Consider the following 12,571-nt stretch of genomic DNA (forward strand, 5'->3'; position numbering starts at 1 on the left):
AAATTGAATTTTAAAACAACAGGTCCCCTTGTCTTAATGGAAAATCGCAAACAAGGCACTTGCCTGAGTAAAGTTTATATCATACAGAGACCTTAGAGCTAATAAAGATGGTCAGAGGGGACGGCTGCAGTTCTGCTGCACATATCGCAATACGTAACTTTGATCACATCCTATAAACTACCCAACTTGCTCAGTAGTTTTAGCTAAGCATCTTGCTGCTAAATGTCTTTATTATTTGTCACAGACCGATCTGTGCGCTGATGTGTGTCTATGGTAGTTTGAAATGAAGAAGCAAAGCCTGACTTCTGGGTCTTACAACACAGTTCTGTTTATTATGAAATGTAAAAGGTTAACCCGCACCCTTAGATCTGTCTGATCCTGATGTATTGCATGGGAACTCTGGAACGCCGATCTGTGACATTTCAGGCTTAGTCCAAATTATGCAGTTTCTCCGGACATTTAGCCTGGCTCCTGTTTCAAGGTTGGCAAGACGGCCAATGTCAGTAGTTAAATGCGTGGCAGCAAAATTGTCCACATCACCTATGTGGCTTAAGACAACATGGAGGTCAAAGGAGAGGGCTCTGCAGCACCTGCCAATCCGGACTAGAATCATGGTCACGATTCTCTCACTTTCTTTCTTGTTTTTCCAAGGGAGCGTTACGCAGCAGGTTACACATCACTGTTAGTCCTACGGAGTAAATTGAGCGCTGTCTCGTTCTTGAACACATTAATTACACTGCCCAGACAGAAAGACATTAGTGACATAGTGGGTCATTGCGTGTATCTATGAATAAAACATGGGGTATTAGCTTGATTAATACTGAGGAACAACAATAAGCAGTGGATAGTCTGCTGACTTTCCCTGAGTGATGGGTCTAAATTACATGACTCTGTGTGTGTGTGTGTGTGTGAGAGAGAGAGGGAGGGAGAGAGAGAGAGAGAGAGAGAGAGAGAGAGAGAGAGTGTACTTGCATTAATGCACTGTAGTTTAAACCCCCAAATAAGACCCCAAAATCACAACACAAAGAAGTTGCATAAGTGTTCATCTCCCGTATTCATCCAGCTCTTTGCTTTGGGCAATAAGTTTTAAAAGCTTTTGTTTAATTACTTAGTGACCACTGATATCTCACACAGTGGACACAGTTTTTGAATTCAGTGCACATTTGCCCTTCCAAAACGCCTGTCTTTGCTTTGTCATCTTTTCACACAGACATCTCTGACTTTCAGACTTCTCACTTCTGTTCTTTCAAATGGGGAAGCAAATCTGCCTTCAGCTTGCTTGTCCACCTCAGACCAGACAGACGAGCCGAGAAAGACACACATCATGTGGGATGATGAATGACGAACTTATCTCAGAGACTCAGAAAGCGGCCAGACATGATGCCGGCCCATCCCAATTCACTGCAAGGCACTGTTCATATCCCAGCCTGCCTTTCTGCACGTATCCCTTCATTCCTGTCTTTGTCATTCCATGCTGTTTCTGTCTCTTTGTCTTTGACAGTCTGGCTGTTGCTATTCTTATCTTCGCCTGTACTGCACAATACACATCAGCGTTCTGAATGTGCAGGGAAGCTTTCATTCCTCATGGTGATATCAGTTCACTGAAGCCACTTCACTCACCATTGCATCTAATCAAACCAAATGACAAAAGCCATTACTCTAAAAACAGTTATGTAAACACAAAGGAATCCCCGAAAGAAAAATCCCAATTTAGCTGCAGACATCATCGTCAGGTCAGGCACTTCAGCCTCTGCTTCAAACTGACTGAACTGAGGCGAGCAGCATTTAGCAGCGATTTTGGCTTATTTTGTTTCCGGCTTGTGGGCCGGTGAATCCATGGAGGAATGCTTTTTTTCCCTTTCAGCGAATTTGTTAATATAATCAACATGAGGGTGAATGCATGAAGGCGGTTTAAAGTAGTGTCAAAAATTCTCACGCAAAAGAGAGAAGAGAGAAGTCTTTGGCTCATGGAAATATAACTCGTACAAAGTCAACAGTTCTTTCTGAGAATAAAGCAAAAAAAAAAAAAACGCTTTAGTCTCACACTCCGCACAGACTGTAAGTTCTGTAAGTGTGGCATTGTGATTAATATGGCATCTGCAGAAAGGCTTTAATTTGTGTGTCTAGTTTTGTGCAATTGCGTGCTGCATGATTTCCCAATTTAAGTGCGCATCTTGGTGTGTGTCTATTAGCTTGTAAAATCAAATGTATTATAACGGATGCCTCTCCGTTTTTAGATGTGTTAATTTCTCTGAAGGGAAGCAGGAGACTGCATGGATGCAATCGTGTGTGTATGTGCGTGTCTGTTTGAGTGTACACTACATGCAGATGTGTAAGTCATGAGTATGTGCTCATGCAACACACTCCTTCACTTATCTTTGGCTGCAAAGAGGACATGTTTAGAAGAGCCTCCAAGCCGCCTTATCTGCACAGTTTGCATTCCAGTATTGAAAAAAAATCCCTCTATAAATTTGCATTAATTCACTAAGCAGAATCTAAGCTGTAGAAGTTGTTTATGGTATTCCTGAGCATTAACCAAATACCCCGTGGATCACTGCATTTCCAAGAATTCCTTCAGAAAAAGCCCCCCCACCCCTCCAAGAAAAACACTGTATAAGATTTGCTGTGTCTATAGTACATGAATCCATTGTATTTTAAATCTAATGATGATTCTATTTAGGCTTTTCAGTTTCTGGTATATAAATAGAGCGTCACAAACAGCTGTATAACATGAGTATGAGTCACATTCTGCATTTTCTGTTTTTCCTTTGCTTAAAATAATCTTGAGCTATAAGCCGGTGTTTGGATTTAAACACCACTTCTACAACCTATATAATAATAATCCGTCTTACAGCATAAACACAAGAAAATGAAAATACAATTCATATTGCGTCAGCAGTCACGGTCATCCCATGCAAAGACAAGCGGATTCTCCTTCAGCAGTCAAAAAAATGTGGCATTTTAAAAAGCAAATTTGGATTCGAACTGAGTGACTCAAATCCTCTGAGCTGACAAACCTTTACACCTTTTCCAACAATGACTTACAGAAGTTAAGAAGAAAAACCTGGGTGACTTACCTTACTTAGACAGATTTTTAGAAACTGCAGATCCAGTAAAAGGAACAGATGCTGAGGAGGTTCACACAAACCCGGTGTTTGTCCTTTTCCGGAGACTGACTCCCAGCTTCTGCGCTCCTATTTAACGCCGCGTGAATAATAAAAAAAATAAAACAAAAAACTTTTTTTTTTTTTGCATCCACCGAGACAAACCCCACGATAAAAATCAATCAAAAGCTACGACTGCCGCGGCTTTGCCCAGGTGTCTACCTTTTTATGAGATGAATTAATGGCCGGCGGTACGCGCGGCACAGGAGCGCTGGGCAGGGCGCCTGTCTGCAGCCGTTATGAGCGGTGACAGCTGAATGCCCGGTAATCCAAGTGCGTCTAACAGCCTCCCGTTTACGCGGACGAACGTGTGGTGGTGGAGCTCCTCCTCGCTTTATCTTCGTCTGTGTGCTACAGACACACACAGCGAGCGGAGGACAGCATCTCCACCGCGTGTGTGCGCTTGGTTTGGACACCAGTATTAACACAAACACCGTAACGGGGAATTACAGTAATGTGATACACCTCAGTTCGACTGCGGTAGTTTCGAATGACTATGTATGCATGTTTGCTTACTCATTTTAAAGACAGTGAAGAGCCCCCATAGATACAGTTATATTACTATGTGTGAGTTACATATAGTATAACTAATGGTCAAAGGATTTACAAATCAAAATCACATGGTAAAATTTTGGGTTATCAAACTGATTATCTAATTACCATAGGCTTATTAAATCCCTCATTCACCTTCATAGTCCAACAGTTACATTATCAGGTGACAAACAGATTTTCTCATTTGCCTTCTCTGATTTTGTCATTTGCCGAGCAAGACATGTTAAGACACTATGGGATACGTTTTTTTTTTCTCAGTAAAAAGTTAAATTTATAATTAAAATAAAATTTTTAATCTTCTTAATTGTTACATCTACTCTTTTTTCATCAGTGAAAAAAGAAAAACACAAAATCTTCCAGCGTTTGGATATTTTGCTGGTACAGATAGCTCCAGGTCCAGGCTACACGTCACGCTTGCGTAAAGTGTATTATGACTGCCAGGGCCGGTCCTGATATTTCTGAAGCCCAAGGCAAAGTCTGTTCAGGATGCGCTCCACCATGACCAATTCCTTACTCATGCCCCATATGTACACTGCTCAGCTCAGCCTCTTACGTAACAGGAATATAGCTAGCCTATTTATCATACCACTTTTATTGAAGCAAGGACATTGCCTAAAGTTTTAATCAGTTGCGAGGGTGAGTGGGTGTGGGCGCGGGGGGGTGGGTGGTTGTTAGCTTGTTACATAGCAATCGTGATGATGTCTTTATGAAACATACAGATGATGGATACAAGATCACTCAGCTGCCCGCAATAAAGACGGGGACAGGGTATTAGCTGGTTCCTAGCTAAGGTTAAATAGCTAGCTTTGCTTAAGAATAATGCCATCATTTCTTCCATCTCCCTTCCTCCACTTTCTTTACTATAAATATTTTATATTAAAAAAATATATTTTTATTACAAAATACTTAGATTTTTTTTCATATCTGTTCATATTTGTATTTTTTTTCTTGATCGCCTACACTTTCACACTTTCTCGACCGCCTTTACAGCCCAAGCTCAGGGCCAACTCTGATGATTGGTATTAGTTGTGATGTCACAAAATCATGTCTGTACATTATACATCTTAAACTCAGATTTAGAGATTTTTAATGGAGTTTTAGATATCTAGCAGTGCTGTGGAGGTGTTTTTCAATGAAAGGTCCACATTTTATTTTGAGACGCACCTGCAAGCGTGTGAGCATGCTAGTAAAGCATTACAGCTGTTCAACAGAGCTATAATACTATTGCTAAGACTGCTAGCCTCGAGAAACGGATATCAATAATACTGACTTGAGAATACTTTGAAAGATCAGCTTTGAAAATGTTTTATAACAAAGAAAATGCACTCCACCTCAAAAGTGTTTTGCTGAATAACACTGTGGATGTTGACAGAAGTGTGGTTTGTTTACAAGAAAAGTCTGTGGAATCTTTAAGATGAACACAAAGAAATCCCCTTTCACAATAATGTGAAAACAGCCTTATACTGCCAAACTCTGTGCATATCATTCTGCACAGTGAACCTTATATAGACACAAGTATTGGGACACACATCTTTATTATTGAATTCAGGTGTTGTATGGGGCTGTTTTTCAGTGGTTGGGCTATGCCCCTGACTTTCAGTGAAGAACTGATGAAGCTGCTTGGATTAGCAGCAAAATGTCTTCAAGCCAAATCTTCACAAGTCCAGACGCCTTGCTTTAACTCTTTGAGTGAACATGACCTGGATGACTGAGAATCTCCACAGATTTAAGTGAAGGGAAATCTTAATGCTAATGCAAAGCAAGGTCCATAAAGACATGGTTGGATGACTTTAGTGTGGAAGAACTTGACTGGCTCACACAGATCCCTGACATCAACCCCATCGAACACCTTTGGGATGAACTGGAACGGAGATTGTGAGCCAGGCCTTTCCAGCATCAGTGCATGACCTCACTATTGCTCTGCTGCATGAATGGGCAGAAATTCTCACAGAAACATACCAAAGTCTTCCCAGAAGAGTGAAAGCTGTCTATGTATCTAGAATGCAATGTCATTTAAGTCCCTGTTGGTATAATGGTCAAGTGTGCCAATACATTTCTCATTATAGTGTACATCTAAGTGAGGTAACAATGAGCAAAATGCACTTTGGAGTGGAATGAGCCTTTAAATCCTGACCTCAAGCCAAGAGTAACCATGAACAAGACTTTGAATACTTAAGAGCTGCTTTTGTTGATGACCCTGTAGACTTCATAAACAATCCAGAAATTGTCACAAACGATAATTTCTTGTTAACTGTGAATAGGACTGAAGGAAGCTCAAATTCATCATCAGTTATCTCATTACTGCATCTTTTTTATATCATCATAACTGTGTGGATTCCATTTTTCCACTGTTAATGATCATTTATATCAGCATGAGAATAAACACCCATGCTCTTTATTTATTCAGCAAAGCTGCAGACCAAGTTGATTTTCTTTGGATGAAATCCAACATTCAATCATTCCTATAGTTTTTTTCTCAATTTTTAGAAAAAATAGTCTATTTAATCTTAAACAGAATATTATTGATCTGTTTGATGTGTTGTTTGATGACGCAAAATGAATATAAAACATCACTGAGAGCAATAAATTACCGACCTACTTGATGATTTGGTAATTTGATTCCTGGTAGTTCGACATACCATTCAGACTGCTGGTAGTGAATAAAATAGAAAACATCTGTGGAACTGTGGAACCAGCACCTCTGGGAGTACGTAAAAAAACAGAAAAAAGAGAAAGCATTCCTTATTGTTGGGATTTGGTTCCACAACTTTCATTTTACACCTAATTACAACACAATCAGCTGTTTGCAAATCACAAATTTAACAGCCATCTTCCCTCATTTCTCTCTCTCTCTCACGCACACACACACACACACACACACACACACACACACAGTCAGTGGTGGACATGTAGCTGCATATTTATAACACATTATAACACTGGAAGACATGATGAGGCTGTCATTTCTAAAGCCGGGAGATCTGCAAACAAGTAGCACAGCTTTCAAAGAGCAGAAAAAACATGCGTTAGAAGGACAATCTACTGAGAAATATTGGAAACATCATTGCTCTTATCAGCTGTACACTCATCAGCCCTAACATTAGAACAAACAGCCCTGACCCATTGAGGCATGGACTTCCCTAGAACTCTGAAGTTTTTCTGTGGTATCTAGCACCAAGCCGTCAGTAGCAGATCCTTCAAGTCCTATAAATTGTGAGGTGAGGCCTCCATGGGTTGGACTTGATTTTCCAGCATCTGCCACAGATGCTCGATTGGATTGAGATCTGGAGAATTTAGTAGCCAAGTCAACACCTCAAACGCTTTGTTGTGTTGCTCAAACAATTCTTGAACCATTTTTGCAGTGTGGCAGGTTGCATCCTGAACATCTCACAAGAGTTGGACTTTTGGAGACGCTCTGACCCATCTAGCCATCACTGTTTGGCCCTTGTCAAAGTCACTCAAATCCTTACGTCTGCCCATTTTTCTGCTTGTGTCAAGGACAATTTGTTCACTTACTGCCTAACATATCCCACCTACTGTGAGGAGCCACTATAACAAGATAATCAATGTTATTCACTACACCTGTCAGCAGTAATAATGTTATGGCTGATCCATGTATTTGACGAGCACATCTGCACACGTACATTTAATTAAATTAACTATAAATCATGCTATAAAAACACTGTAGCAGAAGCATTGATTTTAAAGTACTTTCTCATCTTTTTTTCTTTCTTTTTTTTTTGTCTATTCACACTATACACCCTTAGTGAAGGAAGGAGCACTACCACAGGTCCTTCATTCCCACTGCTGTTATACTATATAATTCAATGGTCTAGTCCTCTTTTCCTCCCTTATGAGGACTTGTATATAGCTGTATATTGTACTGTGTTTACTGTACCTTGTAAATTGTTAGTTTATTTTACCTCTATATTTTTTTGGAACTGTTTTTGCACTCTTTTTCTGTTCTTGTGAGCTCCCATGACAAGTGAATTTCCCCACTGCGGGATCAATAAAGTTCATCTTATCTTATCTTATCTTATCTTATCTTGAATAAAACTCATTCTGAACATGCGACACCACAGTCTCGTCATAAATCCCTCCTGGCAGAAACCTTCATTTCAATTGGTCATATTTGAAATTGTGCTGCAGATGGTGATCAGAGATCACTTCCATGAAAAAGCGTGTCCTTTCCACAGAATCCCCTCATTATGGTCAGTTGTGGTGACGATGGAAGGTAGTGGATGAGTGGGGAACATAGGGCTGGAGGGACACCTGTTTTGTGGAGCACCCTGTGATGTGAATCTATGGAATAATGATGCTGGGGAAAAGGCCATATGAGACACAGTTTGAATTTAATGGGACATCACTGCCTAACATTCTGGCTCGAAGGAATGTGATTTTATAGAAAACCTGAGCACAACAGATGAGTCTGGAATGACTGTTAGTGGATGTTAATAGATGAAAGATTGTGAGGCACTTCTGCTAATGATGCTCAGTAAAAGAGATGAGAAAAAAGTAAGATGAGTTTTGATTCATATCTCTCCAGGAATTATTGCAGAATATCCTATTGAAAACTAAACTTAATGTAAACTAAAAACATTGTGTAGTCTATTTATTTTAATTTTGTACAAAAATATGCATCGCTCTTCTTTCTCAGCTGAAAATAACTTGAATGGATGATGACAGCAGCTTTTGGGGGGTTTTCACTGAGTATTTTTATTAGTATCATTCATTTAACGTGATATGCTGTTCATAAATGTCTGGTTTTAATGTGGACTTCCAGCTGTGAATCAGGCAGTGTGCCCGTAATCCAGTAAAATCACCCTGGTTGCTGTCTTCTTCAGTTTTTCTATGGAGTGGCTTTGTGATTTATCACTAAATAACCAAATCAATTTAGTCCCTCTCTCTGTGGTTTAACTTCAAGAAAGATTGAGCTGTGCAATATTAGTGAAAAAAACACACATGAATTATTTTCCAGGGTGTTTATTTTCTTCATATTTTTTGTTAACAATATAGCAAAAAACTGCCATTGTGTGAAAATGGTCACTTGTAGAGATGTACCCAGATAATTATCACTGAACTTGAGCATTCATCATCACGTCATCATTTTGATTTACAGCCCATATGTTTTGTTTTCCATTCACTGTTCATAACCACTTTTCCATCCACAAAGGGCAACTGTTTTCAGGGGGGAAAAAAAAAGAAAACTCACATTACATGCTGCCTGTCCAGCACCAAACAGCAGCCAAACAAAGTAAAAAACTGATGAACATAGAGTAGCATGCAGCTACCAAAACACCATATATATTTCTCTCTGGAGGTGTTGCATTTACATTCAAGAAATGTCCAGAAAAACTTTTCCAAGTGAATGATAACATTGCTCTATATCAACTGGATGTTTATCTGAACAACCACTTACATTTTCACCATTTCAGCTCAAACAATAATAAGATGTCAATGGCCAAAAAGAAAGAAAGAAAGAAAGAAATCAGTGGACACCAGTATAAGATATTGATACTTTGTTGCCAAGTTGTGTCTTGTGTGGACATTACTTTAGATTTTGTTTTAAGCTTTTTGTGGTGATCTGGATGTGACATAAGTCTCAGTCAGCGATGATCTTGTTCACAACACTGTAAATTTGGAAAATATTAAACTCACTGATAAACTCACACTGCCAGGGCATCCTATTAGCTGCCGTTGAACTTCACAATACATTTTTAATTCAGAACAAAGATGGTGGAATTTAGCCCCCCATCTTTCCAACTCCAGGAAATGCTGATTATTGACATAACTCTTTAAACATCCACATTGGCATGTGAGTGTTGTATTACTTTGAACTTGATAAAAATATCAGTATCCTTAAATGCCATATTTACATAATGCATAACCATTTACCTTTAAAGTTGGTCGACTTCGTTGGTCGTGATACTGAGCTTTCCCATGAGCTCTGAGTGTTTCTCTTAATTTCAGTTGGCAAATAGCTCATGTGTAAACACATGTTTGGCAGAGCATTCAAACTTTACAACAGGCCTTTTTGTGCCTTGTCGCTGTAGGAAGCGCAGGTGCAAGTAATTAAACTTGTAATGGGTGAACTGAGTTTAGCTACTTTAGGTTAAGTTGTTGTTGTTGTTCATAGTGGCCCACTGTCCAGGTTTACTGAGGAATAGAACAGAGATGCTGTGTCATGCTATTAGTAACATCTGTACTTTCTCTAAAGGGACACGTGAATTAAGTGCCAAAGTATTGCAAAAACTGTCTGCTCATATTAGTCACCAACAACATATTTTACAGTTTACATTTTCATTTGCAGCAGATATCACAAAAACAGATTGTTCCTCACCTCTAGTTTGCATACAACCTGCTTATTCAGGCAATTTTCAGCTCTCCTGTTCAAGCCTCTCGTGGGGAGAGGGCGGCATGTGGTGGGTCAGCTTTCCTAAATGTATTAAAAGCCTAATATGTATTAAAAACCCATCATTAAGCAGCAAATTCAATTGTGCCAGTGTGTTTAGCTGCTGAGTCTGCAGAGAGCTGCTGCATACGAGCTTGATATTAAGTCTTGAACTGCTGGGAAACTTAAAATTGAAGCGTACAGGTGGTGAAGAAGATGGACAAGAAGCTCTGGCTTGGACTGAAATATTTCTCTGTAGTTCATTTTATTTTATAACTTTTCAACTGTGCTGGGAAACAAAAACATCTCCTGGCTTAAATGAAAAAGAGACATGGGTATTTGCTTGTTCCGTTCAAATCATTTTTAATCTTGCCAACCTTGCAGAAAAAATGATTCTGGCACATTTGCAAAGGGGAGAAAGCAGTGCATTTATGTACAACAATGACTCATCTTCTGCAAAACAAATAATATATATATATGCTAGGTACGGTTTAGTCAATAATTTGTTAAAGTATTTTCTAACTCTGGCGTAATAGATTGGAAACGGTACCAAATCTTTGTCATATCTACTAAAATTAGTATTCACCACAAAAATTAGTCAATGCAGTCAAAAGCAGGCCGACTACATCAGATTACATCAGAAACTGAGTGAGGGTAAACCTTTGAAACAAGCACATAGACAGAATACAGATACATTGACAAATTAATCTCCTCCAGTTGGTATTTCCCTGAAAATCTGCAAATACCAAAACATCACAGAAGCAGAAGTATGGATTTTTCTGACTTGTTTAATTATACAACAGCAACACGTGTTTGACAGCCAGATGGACAGTGAAGAGCAGCACATGTTCTCATCACCAGACACATCAATCTTAGGTGTGTGAGGGTGCGGAGGGGGCTGAGGTTTTCCACTGAACCCAACAGAGGGTGATGGATGTTGAGGAAACTGTGATGCCATGTCGTGGGAGGGAAGCTTACTGACATGTTTGGTCTACAGTTTAAACAGACCAGACTCTGAGAAGTCAGAAATGATGTATCTTAGAATAAAATCCACTTCAGTTTGTGTACAGTATGTTACTCCTGTCCTGAGCATTAAAAAAACAGAACATTTGTACTTCCATGCATTAATACGGCATTTTTAGGGGGTTATTTTAAAATTTGTTCTAATATTTGCTTTTTTTCTAATGAAATAATACAAATTTTGCCCCAAATTATTATTATTGTTTTATTTTAATCAGTGAAGGAATATATGTGCCTTTGAACAAACTGTTAAACATACAGTACGCAACATGTCGCTCATAAAAAATTTTGCAAACTACTGATTTTGTGGACTCGTAAAACATTGTATGGAAATTAAAAATATATATTCAGCACTAACATCTATAAACCTTTGTGCTCAGTTCCTGTTATAGTAGCTAAGGAGTTTTCATTGGCAATAACAAAGTTACCCATCAATCTATAGATAAGGCTGTTTGTTGATAATATCACAAATAGATATAATGGATTTCCTGTTTCTGGCTTTGGGGACACTCTCATAAGAGTGATTTCTCGTAAGCAAGAACTGTAGCATATAACCTTAGGATGTAGTGTTTATCTGAGAAACTGTTTTTTAAATATTCAATTAATACTTAACCGTCTACCAAGGTCCATTTCCTTAGATGAGAAACACAAGTTGAATTGATTCTGTGCCAGTAAAAGAGAGAAAAAACTTAGAAACAATGTATCTGGATCTCCACCCGCTGGTTTTTATACTGTCATACTGCCAAGGCTGTGAGAGCACTCTGAAATGCAGTTCTCATTCCAGCAAACAAGATCCACCTACAGAAACATACTGTAGTAGAATAAATGCTGCTGAGTCAACACCTGATATGCCTGGCGTGGGCTGCTCCAGCACTCTGAAACATATAGTAATCACAAGTAGCCCCAGAATGTGTTGTATCTGCAGTTTATTGGTTTAATTAAAGCAGCCAGAACGCAACTATATGACTTCTATGTTTTACATTAGACAACAGTTTTATTATTACTAACGAATGGACTATATTTATACATACTTATACCCTAGAAAAGCAGTGTAAAGGTTGCTTCTTTCAGTTCATGTTGTTAGCTATGTGAATCTACCACCAGGGGGCGTCTAAGATTCTTCCCATCACCGTCACCCTCAGAGAAGCTTGTTAATTTGGCATCCTGCTAAATGTTAAAATTGCATACTGTGTCTCCAGCAAGCATTAAGTATTTAATACTGAGTTCAAAAAGCAGTACGCAAATATCATACATGTACCTGCTTTAAAATCGGCATTTTAATTTGATAACATCTTTTAAAGTCATAGATACAAAACAATGTTCCTGTCTGACAAATGACCAGAGGAGCATCCAACATGGAATTAATCTCATTTTAAATGGTAAGCATATTTCATTGTAAAAGCTCATTAATCACCATTGAGAATGAGGGACAACATAACCCTGC

At 38.9% G+C, this 12,571-nt stretch overlaps 1 protein-coding gene across 5 annotated transcripts in view; it reads right to left on the bottom strand.

Moving 5' to 3' along the window:
* calcr (calcitonin receptor) overlaps window positions 1-3,616 on the bottom strand; it is a 51,379-nt gene extending 47,763 nt beyond the window's left edge. For 3 of the 5 annotated variants that reach the window (XR_006845933.1, XM_046418201.1, XM_046418203.1), the window contains exon 1: window positions 3,078-3,609. The gene's annotated coding sequence lies outside the window, so the exon portion shown is untranslated. Of the gene's footprint in view, window positions 1-3,077 lie in introns of all 5 variants that reach the window. The other 2 variants (XM_046418202.1, XM_046418205.1) reach the window with 2 other exon arrangements.
* Between the last annotated feature and the right edge of the window lie 8,955 nt (window positions 3,617-12,571).

Source organism: Scatophagus argus, chromosome 17, assembly GCF_020382885.2.
Source record: "Scatophagus argus isolate fScaArg1 chromosome 17, fScaArg1.pri, whole genome shotgun sequence".
In the NCBI taxonomy this organism is placed as follows: domain Eukaryota; kingdom Metazoa; phylum Chordata; class Actinopteri; family Scatophagidae; genus Scatophagus; species Scatophagus argus.